The following is an 18,425-nucleotide window of genomic DNA, read 5'->3' on the forward strand; positions in this document are numbered from 1 at the left end:
TCAATTTTTTTCCCTTCTTCTGCTAAATTTTTTTAACTTTTACCCTTTTCTTTTTTAACGTTTTTTTAACTAGTTTATCTAATATATATATATTTTTCTTTTTTATAGTTTTTCTTTATTCATTTTCTTTTTTTAATTTTTTTTTTTCTTTCTGAACCTCTTTTTATCCCCTTTCTCCCCCCTCACGATTTGGGATCTCTTCTGATTTGGTTAAAGCATATTTTCCTAAGGTTGTTGCCACCCTTTTAGTATTTTACTTGCTCCTTCATATACTCTTATCTGGACAAAATGACAAGGCAGAAAAATTCACCACAAAAAAAAGAACAAGAGGCAGTATCAAAGGCTAGGGACCTAATCAATACAGACATTGGTAATATGTCAGATCTAGAGTTCAGAATGACAATTCTAAAGGTTCTAGCCGGGCTCGAAAAAGGCATGGAAGATATTAGAGAAACCCTCTCGGGAGATATAAAAGCCCTTTCTGGAGAAATAAAAGAACTAAAATCGAACCAAGTTGAAATCAAAAAAGCTATTAATGAGGCGCAATCAAAAATGGAGGCTCTCACTGCTAGGATAAATGAGGCAGAAGAAAGAATTAACGATATAGAAGACCAAATGACAGAGAATAAAGAAGCTGAGCAAAAGAGGGACAAACAGCTACTGGACCACGAGGGGAGAATCCGAGAGATAAGTGACACAAGACGAAACAACATTAGAATAATTGGGATTCCAGAAGAAGAAGAAAGAGAGAGGGGAGCAGAAGGTATATTGGAGAGAATTATTGGAGAGAATTTCCCCAATATGGCAAAGGGAACAAGCATCAAAATCCAGGAGGTTCAGAGAACCCCCCTCAAAATGAATAAGAATAGGTCCACACCCCGTCACCTAATAGTAAAATTTACAAGTCTTAGTGACAAAGAGAAAATCCTGAAAGCAGCCTGGGAAAAGAAGTCTGTAACAGACAATGGTAAAAATATTAGATTGGCAGCAGACTTATCCACAGAGACCTGGCAGGCCAGAAAGAGCTGGCATGATGTATTCAGAGCACTAAACGAGAAAAACATGCAGCCAAGAATACTATATCCAGCTAGACTATCATTGAAAATAGAAGGAGAGATTAAAAGCTTCCAGGACAAACAAAAACTGAAAGAATTTGCAAACACCAAACCAGCTCTACAGGAAATATTGAAAGGGGTCCTCTAAGCAAAGAGAAACCCTAAAAGTAGTAGATCAGAAAGGAACAGAACAATATACAATAACAGTCACCTTACAGGCAATACAATGGCACTAAATTCCTATCTCTCAATAGTTATCCTGAATGTTAATGGGCTAAATGCCCCAATCAAAAGACACAGGGTATCAGAATGGATAAAAAAACAAAACCCATCTATATGTTGCCTACAAGAAACTCATTTTAGACCCGAAGACACCTCCAGATTTAAAGTGAGGGGGTGGAAAAGAATTTACCATGCTAGTGGACATCAGAAGAAAGCAGGAGTGGCAATCCTTAGATCAATTAGATTTTAAGCCAAAGACTATATTAAGAGATGAGGAAGGACACTATATCATACTCAAAGGATCTGTCCAACAAGAAGATTTAACAATTTTAAATATCTATGCCCCTAACGTGGGAGCAGCCAACTATATAAACCAATTAATAACAAAATCAAAGAAACACATCGACAATAATACAATAATCGTAGGGGACTTTAACACTCCCCTCACTGAAATGGACGGATCATCCAAGCAAAAGATCAACAAGGAAATCAAGGCCTAAATGACACACTGGACCAGATGGACATCACAGATATATTCAGAACATTTCATCCCAAAGCAACAGAATACACATTCTTCTCTAGTGCACATGGAGCATTCTCCAGAATAGATCACATCCTCGGTCCTAAATCAGGTCTCAACCGGTATCAAAAGATTGGGATCATTCCCTTCATATTTTCAGACCACAATGCTCTGAAGCTAGAACTCAATCACAAGAGGAAATTTGGAAAGAACCCAAATACATGGAGACTAAACAGCATGCTTCTAAAGAATGAATGGGTCAACCAGGAAATTAAAGAAGAATTGAAAAAATTCATAGAAACAAATGATAAAACACAATGGTTCAAAATCTGTGGGACACAACAAAGGCAGTCCTGAGAGGAAAATACACAGCGGTACAAGCCTTTCTCAAGAAACAAGAAAGGTCTCAGGTACACAACCTAACCCTACACCTAAAGGAGCTGGAGAAAGAACAAGAAAAAAACCCTAAACCCAGCAGGAGAAGAGAAATCATAAAGATCAGAACAGAAATCACTGAAATAGAAACCAAAAAAAAAAAAAAAAAAAAAAAAATAGAACAAATCGACGAAACTAGGAGCTCGTTCTTTGAAAGAATTAATAAGATTGATAAACCCCTGGCCAGACTTATCAAAAAGAAAAGAGAAAGGACCCAAATAAATAAAATCATGAATAAAAGCGGAGAGATCACAACCAACACCAAAGAACATTTTATGTTCTTTATAACAATTATAAGAACATACTATGAGCAACTCTACGCCAACAATCTGGAAGAAATGGATGCATTCCTAGAGACATATAAACTACCAAAACCGAACCAGGAAGAAATAGAAAACCTGAACAGACCCATAACCAGGAAGGAGATTGAAACAGTCATCAAAAATCTCCAAATAAACAAAAGCCCAGGGCCAGACGGCTTCCCAGGGGAATTCTACCAAACATTTAAAGAAGAACCAATTCCTATTCTCCTGAAACTATTCCAAAAAATAGAAATGGAAGGAAAACTTCCAAACTCATTTTATGAGGCCAGCATCACCTTGATCCCAAAACCAGACAAGGATCCCATCAAAAAAGAGAACTACAGACCAATATCCTTGAGGAACACAGATGCAAAAATTCTCACCAAAATACTAGCCAATAGGATTCAACAGTACATTAAAAGGATTATTCACCACGACCAAGTGGGATTTATTCCAGGGCTGCAAGGTTGGTTCAACATCCGCAAATCAATCAATGTAATACAACACATTAATAAAAGAAAGAACAAGAACCATATGATACTCTCCATAGATGCTGAAAAAGCATTTGACAAAGTACAGCATCCCTTCCTGATCAAAACTCTTCAAAGTGTAGGGATAGAGGGCACATACCTCAATATCATCAAAGCCATCTATGAAAAACCCACCACAGATATCATTCTCAATGGAGAAAAACTGAAAGCTTTTCCACTAAGATCAGGAACACGACAGGGATGTCCGTTATCACCACTGCTATTCAACATAGTACTAGAAGTCCTAGCCTCAGCAATCAGACAACAAAAGGAAATTAAAGGCATCCAAATCGGCAAAGAAGAAGTCAAACTATCACTCTTCGCAGATGATATGATACTATATGTGGAAAACCCAAAAGACTCCACTCCAAATCTGCTAGAACTTGTACAGGAATTCAGTAAAGTGTCAGGATATAAAATCAATGCACAGAAATCAGTTGCATTTCTCTACACCAACAAAACAGAAGAAAGAGAAATTAAGGAGTCCATTCCATTTACAATTGAACCCAAAACTATAAGATACCTAGGAATAAATCTAACCAAAGAGACTAAGAATCTATACACAGAAAACTATAAAGTACTCATGAAAGAAATTGAGGAAGACACAAAGAAATGGAAAAATGTTCCATGCTCCTGGATTGGAAGAATAAATATTGTGAAAATGTCTATGCTACCTAAAGCAATCTACACATTTAATGCAATTCCTATCAAAGTACCATCCATTTTTTTCAGAGAAATGGAACAAATAATCCTAAAATTTATATGGAACCAGAAAAGACCTCGAATAGCCAAAGGAATATTGAAAAAGAAAGCCAAAGTTGGTGGCATCACAATTCCAGACTTCAAGCTCTATTACAAAGCTGTCATCATCAAGACAGCATGGTACTGGCACAAAAACAGACACATAGATCAATGGAACAGAATAGAGAGCCCAGAAATAGACCCTCAACTCTATGGTCAACTAATCTTCGACAAAGCAGGAAAGAATATCCAATGGAAAAAAGACAGCCTCTTCAATAAATGGTGTTGGGAAAATTGGACAGCCACATGCAGAAAAATGAAATTGGATCATTTCCTTATACCACACACGAAAATAAGCTCAAAATGGATGAAGGACCTCAATGTGAGAAAGGAATCCATCAAAATCCTTGAGGAGAACACAGGCAGCAACCTCTTCGACCTCAGCCGCAGCAACATCTTACTAGGAACATCGCCAAAGGCAAGGGAAGCAAGGGCAAAAATGAACTACTGGGATTTTATCAAGATCAAAAGCTTTTGCACAGCAAAGGAAACAGTTAACAAAACCAAAAGACAACTGAGAGAATGGGAGAAGATATTTGCAAACGACATATCAGATAAAGGACTAGTGTCCAAAATCTATAAAGAACTTAGCAAACTCAACACCCAAAGAACAAATAATCCAATCAAGAAATGGGCAGAAGACATGAACAGACATTTCTGCAAAGAAGACATCCAGATGGCCAACAGACACATGAAAAAGTGCTCCACATCACTCGGCATCAGGGAAATACAAATCAAAACCACAATGAGATATCACCTTACACCAGTCAGAATGGCTAAAATTAACAAGTCAGGAAATGACAGATGCTGGCGAGGATGCGGAGAAAGGGGAACCCTCCTACACTGTTGGTGGGAATGCAAGCTGGTGCAACCACTCTGGAAAACAGCATGGAGGTTCCTCAAAATGTTGAAAATAGAACTACCCTATGACCCAGTAATTGCACTACTGGGTATCTACCCTAAAGATCCAAACGTAGTGATCCGAAGGGACACGTGCACCTGAATGTTTATAGCAGCAATGTCTACAATAGCCAAACTGTGGAAAGAACCTAGATGTCCATCAACAGATGAATGGATAAAGAAGAAATGGTATATATACACAATGGAATACTATGCAGCCATCAAAAGAAATGAAATCTTGCCATTTGCAATGACGTGGATGGAACTAGAGGGTATCATGCTTAGTGAAATAAGTCAATCGGAGAAAGACAACTATCATATGATCTCGCTGATATGAGGGAGAGGAGATGCAACATGGGGGGTTAAGGGGGTAGGAGAAGAGTAAATGAAACAAGATGGGATTGGGAGGGAGACAAACCATAAGTGACTCTTAATCTCACAAAACAAACTGAGGGTTGATGGGGGGAGGGGGGTTGGGAGGGGGGGTGGGGTTATGGACATTGGGGAGGGTATGTGCTATGGTGAGTGCTGTGAAGTGTGTAAACCTGGCAATTCACAGACCTGTACCCCTGGGGATAAAAATATATATGTTTATAAAAAATAAAAAAAATAAAAAAAAAAAGCAATGGAAGGACTTTACTTGCAAAGACTCCAGAAGACTAATCCAAAATCCAGCCTAAAAAGTGAATAAAATTGAGAGCTCACTCCCACATGACATAGTTGTTGAAGAGCTAGTGGTGAGCAAAGGAATTATGTACTTTACCTTAAAATATATAGCTGCAAAGAGAAAGTACTCACATATTTTTTTTTATAAACAGAGTGAAAATGTAAAACTTAGAACAGTGTAGCAATAATGAATTGGAACAAACATTCTAGAGTTTATTAAAAACCCCAAACTGGGAGGCAAGCATCTGAGGAAGAGATGAGGCCTTCGCAGAGAGCATTTCTTTCCTGGCATTGATAAATTCAGTCATTCAGATGAGTAGATAATGGAACTGTTTTCTTTTGAACTTGTGTTCTCTTTCTTTGGTAAGCATGATAAAGTGATTAACTTTTGCATTTGTCTTCTAGAATGTAGCATGTTCTAGACCAAGAATAAAATTTCCGCCCTGAAACTTGAAATCAGCTTCTTGAAAAACGTGAATAAAGCATAATGTCTGATTACTTTAAAAAGACAAACTTTGTTATCATTACCATTAATTTGCAAGGCATGAAAAATCCAAGTATTTTTGAAGTTCTCTAATTATTCCTCATGTAACTTACTGGAAAGAGATTGATGTTAATCTAGACAACCAAGAGGTAGGAAGAAAGCAGTGAAAGTGGGATTACTGAAGATAAAAATTATGTGTTTGCCCTTAATAGAAACTTGCCTTTAATCCTGAACTACCATGTTTTTCAGAATCTCAGATAAAACCTTCCCACTTTTCATGTCTAGTTATGGCATTTAGAGAAGGTTGATGTAAAATAAGAGGGATAAGCTACTGGCATTCCCAGCTTTTGGTCTTTGGACTATGGCATGTCAGGGTCAGCCAACAGGCCCAGTACAGGGCCTCACAGCAATTCATGAGGTGATGCCCACTCCAAACCAGGTTTCACTCCTCCATACTTCCCTAAGCACACTTAACCTGAAACCAAGCTTTAACAATTAGCCTTACAAATATGTCCGGGAGCATCTGTTCCATAGCAGCTGGTCCTATTGCTTTAGGTATTAACTTTTAGGGGAAAACTTTTGCTAACAAGCAACCCTAACCAGAGATCAGAAGCAAGAAATAATTCACTCTGAGTCACAGGAAGTGGGTAACTGGAGAACACTAACCCTGGCAGTCTCTTCTACCCATAGACAATGCTAGAAGGGAAGTGAATTGGGAGAAGGGAGGGAGGGCTACTGTGACTGTGGAGTATCACTTTCAAAATACTGATAGACCTGGATTGATGAAGGAACATGAAGCATAGAGAGGTTAACTTGTCCAGGTTGACAAGGTGAGTGGAGGCACTGGGATTTCAATCCAAGTCTGACAGCAAAGCCTGGCACTTTGCATTATAATCTCCTGCTTCTTGGATTTGCTGAAAGTGGCAATTGAGAAAAATCAAAGAGATAAATCATTCCTATGCCCTGCTATATGTATATAAATTTGTCTTAAACGTCCTTCAACTTGGAAATTATATGGTTTGTACCTGCATTGAAATTTTAAAATGGGATATTTGACACATCTAGTGTTTAACACTATTCACTCATCAAAACTGTGCATTCATCCTCAAGTAAGGGGCAGATTCTGAACTCAGTTATATCATAGAAGACTGCCAAAGAGACCATTATTGCCCCAAATTGCAAGGGAATTTCTGAATTCTGTCTTAGAGAACTTTATTGTCTACCACATTGATAAAAGAACTAAATAACCATGAACTTGCTACTTCATTTTGGAGGCACAGACCATGTGCCATCATCCTTGATTGACCTCATAGGCCCTGCACGGGATCATTTCGTTTCTTACATCTGGTTGAGCACCAAGTCACATCCTTTTAATTCTGTATGTGTACATCTATATTCACATTCACTGTCTTCTCTCTTCTTGGCTGTAGTAATATTCTCCCAATTTTTCTTCCTATAATCACTCTTGCATTCTCTCTAATTCATCTTCAATATCAAAGGCCTACTTGTGATCTTTGTCTGTCAAATAAATAAAAAAATCTTTAAAAAAAGAAAAGAAAAGAAAAGAAAAAGGAACAAACAAGCTCTGTAACCCCCCCCTCATTGCCTGGCTAACACTTTCAGATCTCGGATTTCTTATGGGAAGCCTTTCCTTTATTCTAGCAGTTAAATCCCTGCTACACACTCCTAGAGTAGGCTGCCTTCTGCACTGGTGGCTTTTAGCACAGTGATTATGACTTACTCAGTGTTTGTCTTCCACACTAGACTTTAGGCTCCAAGAGGCAAGGGACTGTTTGGTCTTGTTCACTGACCTGTTTTCAGCCCTTAAGACAATGCGTAGTGCTAAATATTTTCTGATTTGCTTATTCAGTTATAGGTATATTTGCAATTTATACCAATTTGAGAATAGACAGGTGAATGTTATCTACTATAGTCATTGAAAACATCAAGGGAGTCTTATTTTTTAAGAAGAGTGGTCAACACTTATTGTGGGCTAGTAATGCAGTAGGATGTCAGGTGTCATAAAAATCAAGGGTGTAAATAATTACCCACTGAGGAACTGTTGAAATCCCATGTTAACTGCACAGTTTTATTCAAGGGACCAACACACTTTCAGCCACTTCAGGAAAAATTTACCTGTGCCAATCATTAAATTAAAGGAACTATTTCCAGAGTGTTAAGGCTCTGCATGCCCTCTGACTCCTGCCAAGAATTGATCATTCCAACAGAACTGTTTGTTCCGAAGAGCATGGATTCTCTGATATGTGCTTAGACCAGATGGTGGAGAACAAACAAGCCATCATCCAGGTCACGGCCCCTACTTTTTCCATTTGGGCTGTTGACCTGCCAGTGTTTCAACTACAGGTTTTGTGAATTTATAAATTTCTCTGAGACATGTCATGCCACAGTTCCCTTAGAAAACATGCTGTTGTACTATGAATAAGATATGCATGTCAGAATTCTCACATTTTCCTTACTGTGGAGTGGGAACTGCGAAGAAGCACAGAATGGAATTAACTATATCCTATCTAACTGTTTGTGGTGGCCAGGAGGAACGTCGATTCAGAGGATGTAACACCAAGGAGAGTTTGCCCATTAGTTTTGGAGTGGCCCCCTTACCTCCCTAACCCTTTGGTAGGTGGCCTTAGTCGTTGCCCAGCAGCCAGTTCATGTAATAAAGTGACACACATCACCTGACCTTGTCTCAAAGCCCAGAGCTGGCTTCTTCCCTCCAGTTAGTTGCAGGCTGAGTGTGGATTCTGGCAATCATCCCTTAGTTTCAAAGAGATATTGATTGAATACGTTTTATGTGCCAGGTACTGTCACAGGTTGAATTGATATGATCCCCTGAACAATCCCAAATTTTGTAAGTTGGTTCTATCTCAGAAATGGGCCTAAGTGATAGGTCCCAGATCACAGAGGGTTTCAGAGAGAGAGCCAGGATTGGCACCCAGACCTTGGACTTTGCCAAACCATGACTACCCTGGATGGTACGATAGTCTATGCTGAGCGTGAACCTTTGCTGTCTGACTCTCACAGATCCTTAGAGCAGGTGGCATTCTTAGGGATTGGCTCAGAGGACTGAGAAGATTGATGACAGAGGTGAGGATCAGGGAATGGGAGCCCAGGCAGAAAGGAGGACTCTTACGTGTCTGTCACTGAAGAAAGGAAAGAACTTCCTCCTGCTCCTGGTTCTGGAGCCTCCACAGGGCTCTCATGCTTGCATGACTCCCAAGGACTAGAACCACCCCTTTTCTCTGGCTCTGCTGGCTTTGTTTGTCCTCTGCTCTGACTACAGATCCCTCCTCAAGCACTTCTCAGTGAGTCCCTTTCCCTTTTACCAGGCCACTGAATTCAGTCTGAAGAGAGCAAGTGGTTGGGCCCAAGCCCTGACTTAGAAGAAGTATGAGAAGGAAAAAATGACTTTCTTCTCCATTATGAGGTTCTTTCCCTAGAACTGGACTCCCCTCAAATTTTGAATTTCATGGACATAGGGCTTATGAATAGGGATGGAGAGGATTGATCATCAAAATGCCCGTGAGCTTCTAGTCCAGCAGGGTGCTTTGTCTTTGTATTTCCATTCATGCAACATGATGACTATGAAAAAGTTTTGAACTACATCAACAAATAAATACTTACATTAATGTGCTCAAGTTGTAGAATTTCATGACAGATAACTTGTATGGACTATATATGAAAAAGAGAACAGAAAGCAGATAATGATTTTGTTTTGTCCCATTTCCCCTTTTTCCCTTGCAAAGTCCTCTTCTCTCACTCCCTCTGGGCTTATACTCAGTGGTCCCAGACCTGGTGTCACTGTGTTTCTGGTAGAGAGCAAGATCCCAGAATGGCATTGCTGCTGGGGGTGTGGTTACATGTATGAATCTGGCATAGAAGTGAAGAGGTAAGGCAAAAAGAGAGTGACTAATACAGATGTAGAAGTTGCAGGAAAAAAGAATAAGAACCTGCAGAAAGAAGGCAAACTCTTGTCTTTTGTTGTTCATCACTTGTTAGTTCATTTTGCCAACTCTCTTTTTTAAAGCTGTTTGTTTTACTTTATCTGTAGTGTAGTCATAGAAAATAAACTCCTTACACGTGATGGGTAATTAAAAATATTTCTTGGTTCTTTACTTTTGTGCTAGCCAGAGTAGTAGAAGTGACCCAGAGCTCCCCTGAATGAAAAGGAAGGAATTATAAGTTAGAGATAAACATCCTGACTCTAATTAGACCCCAAACCTGAATCCAACCCAGGATCAAGAGTCTTACGAAGTTGTGTTTCAGTTTTATTTTCAAATACTGCTCCTTTGCCAGTCCCTGCGCGCGAGTCTTAGAGAAAAATCGTAGAAAGTTAAGTGATTTTATGTTTCTTTGTCATTAAGCAAGTGGCAATTTGAAATGTATACAAACCCTGCTGGCCTCTCCTAACACTTAAATTTCCTTTAAAGAACATATGACATACAACAGAATGATTACTTTTAGAGGTCCTCTTTCCATAATATAGTAGCGTTTGCCTTTAGGTAATCGGTATGACTTAGCTAACCCCATTAGGCTCCTTTTGAGACCTGTTCATTTAGGGTAAGAGAACATGATGGATTTAAAGGAACTAAATTGCACAGCTGCAGAGAGTGCCATGTCCTTGGAAGACTCCAGGTCTCTAAAAAATGTATTCAATAAATTTCTTTATAGTTTTGTACAACTTCCTATGAAGGGAGCCCAACTTGTTTATAAGATCCCTTTCCCAAAATTCTTCATTTGGAATATGATCCATTTAAACCATCAACATGATTATCTAGTACTAGAAATTCTTAACACTATTTTTTCCTTGCGTACAGATAGAGGAGATAATTAGTATTAGAAGTTCCTCTTGGCTTCCTAAAAGTCTGACTTATATGATGAGCATTGGCCATCAGTAGAGGAGAAAATATATTCTGTAAGAACTATAGAAACAATTCTACTCTTCTAGGGATAATTCCTGGGAGGAAGACTTTGACAGGTAGTCCCCAAATTGGGCATTCTTTTGTGTGTATTTATGCATTTGTTTGTTCTGGAGGACACCATTGTGGATAAGTTCATCTTGCCCACTCAGCCAGAAGGATGACAGCTGGGTCAGTGACCCAGGCGGCCATTCAGAGACCTGAGGGCTGTTTCTCATACATCTTTAGGCACTAAGAGGAAATACAGTCCATTATAATTACTGTGCCTCCAGAGAGCAAGATAGATACAGTCTGCTTTTGCCTATCCAAATGAAATTTAAACATTTACAAATCACAAAGCCTTGTTAAGTTATGAGTAGGGAGTCACTGCAAAATTGTACCTGAGTAATGAGACAGGTCAGGACATGAATCAGTGAAAATGATACAAATATCTTAGTGCTGAAATTTCAGGTAAAAAGATGTGACATGGATACAACTCTTTTGGGTAAATATATAGGTCTAGAGTCCTTAACAGTATGTTTGGTTAAAAAAAAAAATAATTACATATGCCCAGACTGAAACCTTGTAGGTGCATAATAGTAATAAGTATGTCTTATTCTCTACCTGACAACCCTCAAAAAAAAAAAAAAAAAGCCTGAATGGGTTTATGCTTTAATTCCAACAAAACGTTTCTTACCTAATACATACTCATTCTTTAAATTTTTCATTGGTCTGATATAAGCCATTAATTGCACTTGATATTCAATACCAAAAATTAAGAGTAGTGTGAACCTAAGAAAGGGAAGGTGCTTATTTCATGAAACCTAAGAGTTCGGTTATGAATTTCAAATCTGCAGAACTAGGTTGCATATGAGGTTGTTTTGTTTTGTTTTGTTTTGTTTTTAACAGAATATATTCTTTTTTGTGTCTTTTATCTAATGACATCTCAAAGACAGCCGCCGTTTGCATGAAAGTGTCTGCAATTATTGTTAGATTGCAAAAATGTCCCTCTCTGGGTTTGGCCCAACAAATACAAATGCAGTATGATTACCACAATAGAAAATGCCACATTTTACTTTCTTTTGGTTTTTAATTACTTGAAGGGGTTTGAACAAATAATTCGCTTGTGAAAATAAGGTTTCTTGTGTAGTGTCATTTTGACTGAGAACAGACTGTCCGCCAACTAGAAATACCTAAGCCCCACCCAAGGGTAATCATCACTTTGCAGTTGACACAGTGTTTTACTGGAAAGATGATTATCTCCTTCAGGGAACAGCCTTTTTAAAGTGTGGATTGTATATGGCCTCATGAACAGAAGTCCAACCATTTCAACAGCCTGCAATTTAAAAGAACGCAAATAAGGTTATTAAATCAAGTGCAACTACCAAAGGCTCTGGCTAGCATTTGGCAAACAGGCAGAGAAGTGGGCATTTCTAGCTTTGCAAAGACTTGGCTATTCCATTTGGGATGGAAACTTATAATCAATTTATAATGGGGGAGATTGTTATGGATATAGTTCCCCCCGTCCACACTACAAAACACAGAATCTGGGAGAACAACTTTTCAAATCTCTTAGAAATAATGAGATTTCCTGGGGATGGTTTCTTTAAAGCAAGGAAAGGGAAACTGGTTAGTATCCTCATGGATTGACTTTGGCAAGCTCAGGGGCCCTCGCTTGCCAGGGACCTTCAGCATTGCCTGCCTGTGCAGGCAGTCGCTGACTTCAGTGAGGAAATAAGATAATGCCTACAGCAGGGAAAGAACCAGCGCTTCTTTCTTTCTCCCTTCTTCCTCTGTTTCCCCTCCCTTCTCCTCTCTCTACTTTCTCTGTTGCCAAGAAAAGCATGTGCATGAGGCAAGAATAAAGTAACTCTGTGACCGGGGTGAGAGTGGCCATTGTGGGTGTGGATATGTTAGAGAGAAAGAAGTTGTACAATACTAGTGTCCTAGAACCTTGCTATTTCCCGTTCAACCAGAAAGATTCAGAATAAAGCATCTGTTTTAATCCCTAAATAAAGAAGGTAATTGTTGTAATATGCAAAGTACCCAAACCCACCAAGAGGACCCCTTCCACAATGGGTCCCAAGAAGAGCAACCTTATGAGATGTCAGCATGTAAGTTTGCATCGGTTAAACTCTTCTTCTGAGCTTAGTTTAGGTGATGCGACCCTGTGTCTCAATATCAGAAGATCTGGTCTTCATTTCCCTTTCAACATATCTTGTGTTATTTTGATTGTGTTTACTTAAGACATCCTAAGTATTGACAGTGGACTGAGCACTCTGCAGAGCACCTCTATCCTTCCCCATCTGATGAGCTCATATGTTTGTTGGATTGCAGTTTGAAGACCTGACTTCATTTTGCCATTATGTGACCTGGGGTACATTTCTTTTGTGTCTATGTGATCAGTTGCTTATGTAGTGTCAAAGAGTTTTTAAGACATTCATCACCAACTCTTTGATTCCATGAAAATTAAGTAATATTGATTCCTCTCTTTGAAAATTAAATAATTCTACGGGGCTTTATTATGGGAAAGTCCTATCAGAGGCAAATTTGTGAAGCTAAGGGGGACACAAAGGATCATGCGAATGGCCTAGAACTACAAAGGTACTCCATGAGGCAGGAATTGATGCCAGATCTGGGTTTTGTTATCCAGATCACGTTACCCAGTATTCTTGGAATCAAAATTCCTTAACATCCAAGTTTCTAATGGTGGAATGTCAGGTCTGACAGGTGTGACTGGAAGAGGTCTTACCTGGAATGCCGGAAGACCTACAAAAAGACAGCTGCCTACTCCATCTAACTGAAGGGTGCAACCCTGCCTTGCAGTCCTGCTTTGCAAGATTATGGTGGAAATCGAAGCTCTTTTGTCTGCAGTGAAATCTGAATCACTGGAGAAAATGTCTTTGTCAAGAGGTGTCTAAGGACTCATCTTGGTGACCAACACTCATCTGTTTTGCAAATCCTGTTCAAACTAGAAGGTTGGGGAAGAGCTTATTACCATATTTCATGTTCCTCTTTTGAGTCAGCAAAAATCTGGGAACATTAGGTGCAGCCTCCTTTCTCTAAGCATTATTTCAGGGAGATTGCTAATGTGATTATAGTGGTTACCTTTCTCTTCCCATGTATACACCATATTACACCCTGTGTGAAGACCTAAAAACAATCATACTAATAACATTTTATACAGTTGGAGTCATATTTTAAATGCTTTAGAGAATCTCACTATTTAAGAGAATCTTGCTGAAAAACTTTTCTCAGGAAGGTAGAGGATTCCCTAATTCATCAGTTTTGCCATTTTAGATTTCCTTGTGTTGTGTTTTGGTTAAAGGGAATTATAAACACTGCATAGACTCTACACCTATTCTGAATTTTACTCCGAGGATGACTCCAAGATACATAGTTTCTTATGTCAGACTGGAAGCATTTCTTCAGCAAATAATTTATGTGAAAGATTTTCTTGGTCTTTCCTCTTAGGATTTTATTTATTTATTTATTTGACAGAGATCACAAGTAGGCAGAGAGGCAGGCAGAGAGAGAGAGAGAGAGGTGGAAAGCAGGCTCCCCGCTAAGCAGAGAGCCTGATGCGGGGCTTGATCCCAGGACCCTGGGATCATGACCTGAGCCGAAGGCAGAGGCTTTAACCCACTGAGCCACCCAGGCGCCCCAGTCTTTCCTCTTAGGAAGAAATAGTAGGTACATTGGCAGCTATAGACTATAGTGTAACTACAGAAACTTTGCAAAACTAAGAGAGATTACTCAGTGCAGTATCAGCACAAGGCAGGGGGAATTAGGGATTGGAATGTGGGGCTGTGGCTGGAGGATGAAAGGCTGGGAAAGGAGGACGGTTGGAAGGATCTTTGTCATGGGGAATCCAGTGAAGAGCAAGGGTGCATCTGGGCTGAAGGTCACAGCAGAACTGGAAACACGTATTTTCCATCCAAAATTGTAACCATCCTCTTTCATATTAATGTATATCCATCAGTGAAATGATGTTCTTTCTATTAATGAAAGAATGTTCTTCCAGCCAGCCAGTCTTGTGACCTTTGAGTCATCCTTGAGTCAAAGATGCATGGAATTTTAGAGCTGGATAAAGTCTTAAAAGATATATAATCCAAGCAAGACCACACAGTTCAAAGGGACTCAGTTTTTCCAAATTCACTTTACAAGCAACACAGCCAGCCTTAATGCTTAGTTTCCTAAATCCCTACTGAATGTTTCTTCCAGTGCTCTATCTGGCTCTTCCCTTTCCTTCATCTGTTCTTCAGCCAGATACCAAATCCTACAGACTCTTCTTTTGAAACTTCTCTTACCTCTGTATCTTTCCTTTGCGATCAACCTAGTCTAGGTTCTGCTTACAGTTACTTCCTTAAAATGTTCCCTGTCTCTGGTCTCTCTGCTCCAGTCCATTGTACTCACCAGAATTATTTTAATCTTCCTCAGACATTAATCCCATCATGTTTCTCAAGAACCCACTTGTTAAAATCTGACGACATGGGATAATAAAAAGTGATTAGATTTTGGTATCAGATAAATTTGGGTTCAAATCCCTGATCTACCCTTAAATTTAGGTGAGTTATTTAACTTCCCTGAAATTCATTTTCCTCATCAGTAAAATGGGAATTATAGGTATAATAAAAACCATGAAAAATAGTGGTTATTATAAGAATAGAATGACCTCATGTATATTACATTGCCCAGCAAATAGAAGATATTAAAAAATGTGAATTTCCATTCTAGAATTCACACCTGTCTGCAATGTGACTCCTACCTACCTTCAGTCTTGGCTTCCACTGTCCCACAGGACAAGCTTTTTGCCTTAGCCAGTGGGTGTGGTTCCTGAGCACAGTCTCGTTTGCTGGAGTTATCCCCACTTCCTGAAGATGTTCATCTCCTTCGTTTGTACAAATCCTTCTGCTTCATGATAGCCTGTCTCCTTGGCTCTCATTCCTGCTTTCCAGAAAAAAAAAAAAGGCAGGTGGTATGGGGTGTTGTGTTCAAACAGAGGTGTAAGAAACCGTCTAAGGTCTTCAGCTCTGAACTCCCAAACAGGCCTCTCTTGTGGCAAGGACCTTTGAACCCATGCTCACCTGGAGTGTTCCAGGTCACCCCCTCCACTGGTGCCCCCATGCTTGCTGCCGTGCTATGACAGACTCACATCCCAGCCACTGGTGCTGTGTGGCACTTGGGGCACTGTGGTTGCCCAAGTGACATCCTTTGATCCCCAACATGGTCCTCAGCACTGCTTCCCCATTGTGTCCCTTGCTCACAGTCTTATCTGATGACACTAAATAATCCTGGGTGACTTTGGCCTCTGTGGATGACTTAAGAATACAACATATGCTCCTCAGATCTTCATGCTATCAGGTCTAGGTACATCAATGTATCTAAAGAAAAAGATGGCTCCAGGTGACACAACCCTGAGTAATCTCTAAATGGCTCATCATCCTCTTGCTGAGGCTTTTGGTAACTGTTGTTACACCACTTTTATTAGGCTTGCTTTCCTAGTTTGTCACAAACCCTTCTCCTTCCCTCCCACGGTTGTAAACTCTAGGGCTGAGCTGGGAGGCTGGGAAGCACTTTCAGGGGCTCTGTTAACCATCTCATACAAATACCAAGGTTTCTGAATTCATGGAAGGCAGTTTTCTCCTCCTGCAGGCCACGTTCTCAGCCCACCTGGGATGTGTCAGGAAGCTAGGACATCCCTGGCCACCTGTTCTCCCCTTGTGAGTTACTTAAGCTCACTATGCTTTCGATAATAACTCCCAAATTGTGGAGGTCTTGCCCCCACAATCTAGTTCATCCACATAAAGTACTTCACACTACGCATGGATGTGTACATTGTACCATGAACAAAGATTTCTTGCTGAGGAAGCAAGAAGGGACTAAAATCTATCCATATGCCATTCCCTAAGACTGAGCCTGGATATGGGACTGTGTCTGCCTAGAGGATGAGACAGGACCTTATGTATGTATGTATGTATGTATGTGTTTATAACTTAAAAAATATTTTAAAGTATAATTGTCATATAATTTCATATTAGTTTCAGGTGCACAACATGGTGGCTCCAGTGATGCTGTGCTCATCGCTATAAATGTACTTACACACATACAACGTCATTACAATATTACTGTTTTCCCTGTGCTGTTCTGTTCATCTCCATGATTTATTTATTCTGTAACTGAAAGTTCTTACTGCTTAATCCCCCTCCCTTATTTTACCCATCCCCCCACCCTTCCCCTCTGGCAACTAACTACCAGCTTGTTCTCATAATATATTTATGAGTCTATTTCCACTTTTTGTTTATTTGTATGTGTTTTGGTTTTTAGATTCTACATGAGTGAAATCATGTCTTTATCTTTCTGTGACTGACTGATTTCACTTAGCACAATATTTTCTACATCATCCATGTTGTTGCAAATGGCAAGATCTCATTCTTTTTGATGGCTAAGTTATATTCCAGTGTGTATGTCTAGGTCTGTGTGTCTATACACAGCATATATATGTCTGTTCAGCTATCAGTGAATACTTGGGTTACTTCCATATCTTAGCAATAGTAAGTGATGGTTCAATGAACATAAGAGTACATATTATCTTTTCAAGTTAGTGTTTTCATTTTCTTTGGAAAATACCTAGTAGGGAATTACTGAGTCATAGACATTTCTATTTTCAATTTATTTGAGCAACCTCCATACTGTTTTCCACAGTGGTTGCATCAATTTACATTCCTACCTGCAGTGCAGGAGGTTTCCCTTTTCTCCACATCCTCACCAACAGCTGTCATTTCTTCTCTTTTTGATACTAGTCATTCTGACAGGAGTAAGGTCATATCTCATTGTAGTTTTGATTTGCATTTCCCTGGTGATGAGTGATGTTGAATATCTTCTCATGTGTCTACTGACCATCTATAGATCATCTTTGAAGAAGTGTCTATTCAGGTCCTCTGCCTATTGTTTTAGGCAGTTTTTTTATGTTGAATTATATAAGTTCTTTATATTTTTTTAATTTTAACACCTTATAAGATATATCATTTGCAAATATCTTCTTCCATTTAGTAGGTTGCCTTTTTGTTTCATTGGTGGTTTCCTTTACTGTGCAAAAGCTCTTATTTTTATATAGTCCCAGTAGTTTATTTTTTATTTTGTTTCCTTTGCTTCAGGAGACTTATCCATAAATATGTTTCCAGGGGCAAGGTCTAAGAGATTATAGCCTATGTTTTCTTTTAGGAGTTCCGTGGTTCCAGGTCTCACATTAGGTCTTTAATCTATTTGCATTTATTTGGGGGGAAGTATCTTTAAATCTGTACAAGAGTACCATTGCTTGTTAAGCCCTGTACCCACCACCTGAGAGGATTTTTCTAAGTTATTTTAAGATTCTTTATAGGCCAGTGCAGGCCATGGGTGGACTTAACACAAGCTCAGTAAATCCTAGTTACTATAACTATTACTGACTCCAAATATTGATCGTCCTAAGAGAATATCACAGAACAAATTAATAAGATACTAAGTATGAAGGGCTGTAAGTTGATGGAAACATTGAGCATGCAACCAAAGGAAGCCATTGTAATGTAATTAAACATTCTCTCGTTGATCTTATTTG

The sequence above is a fragment of the Enhydra lutris genome, unplaced genomic scaffold (genome assembly GCF_002288905.1).
Source record: "Enhydra lutris kenyoni isolate GAN:26980312 unplaced genomic scaffold, ASM228890v2 scaffoldscaffold50, whole genome shotgun sequence".
Classification (NCBI taxonomy): Eukaryota; Metazoa; Chordata; class Mammalia; order Carnivora; family Mustelidae; genus Enhydra; species Enhydra lutris.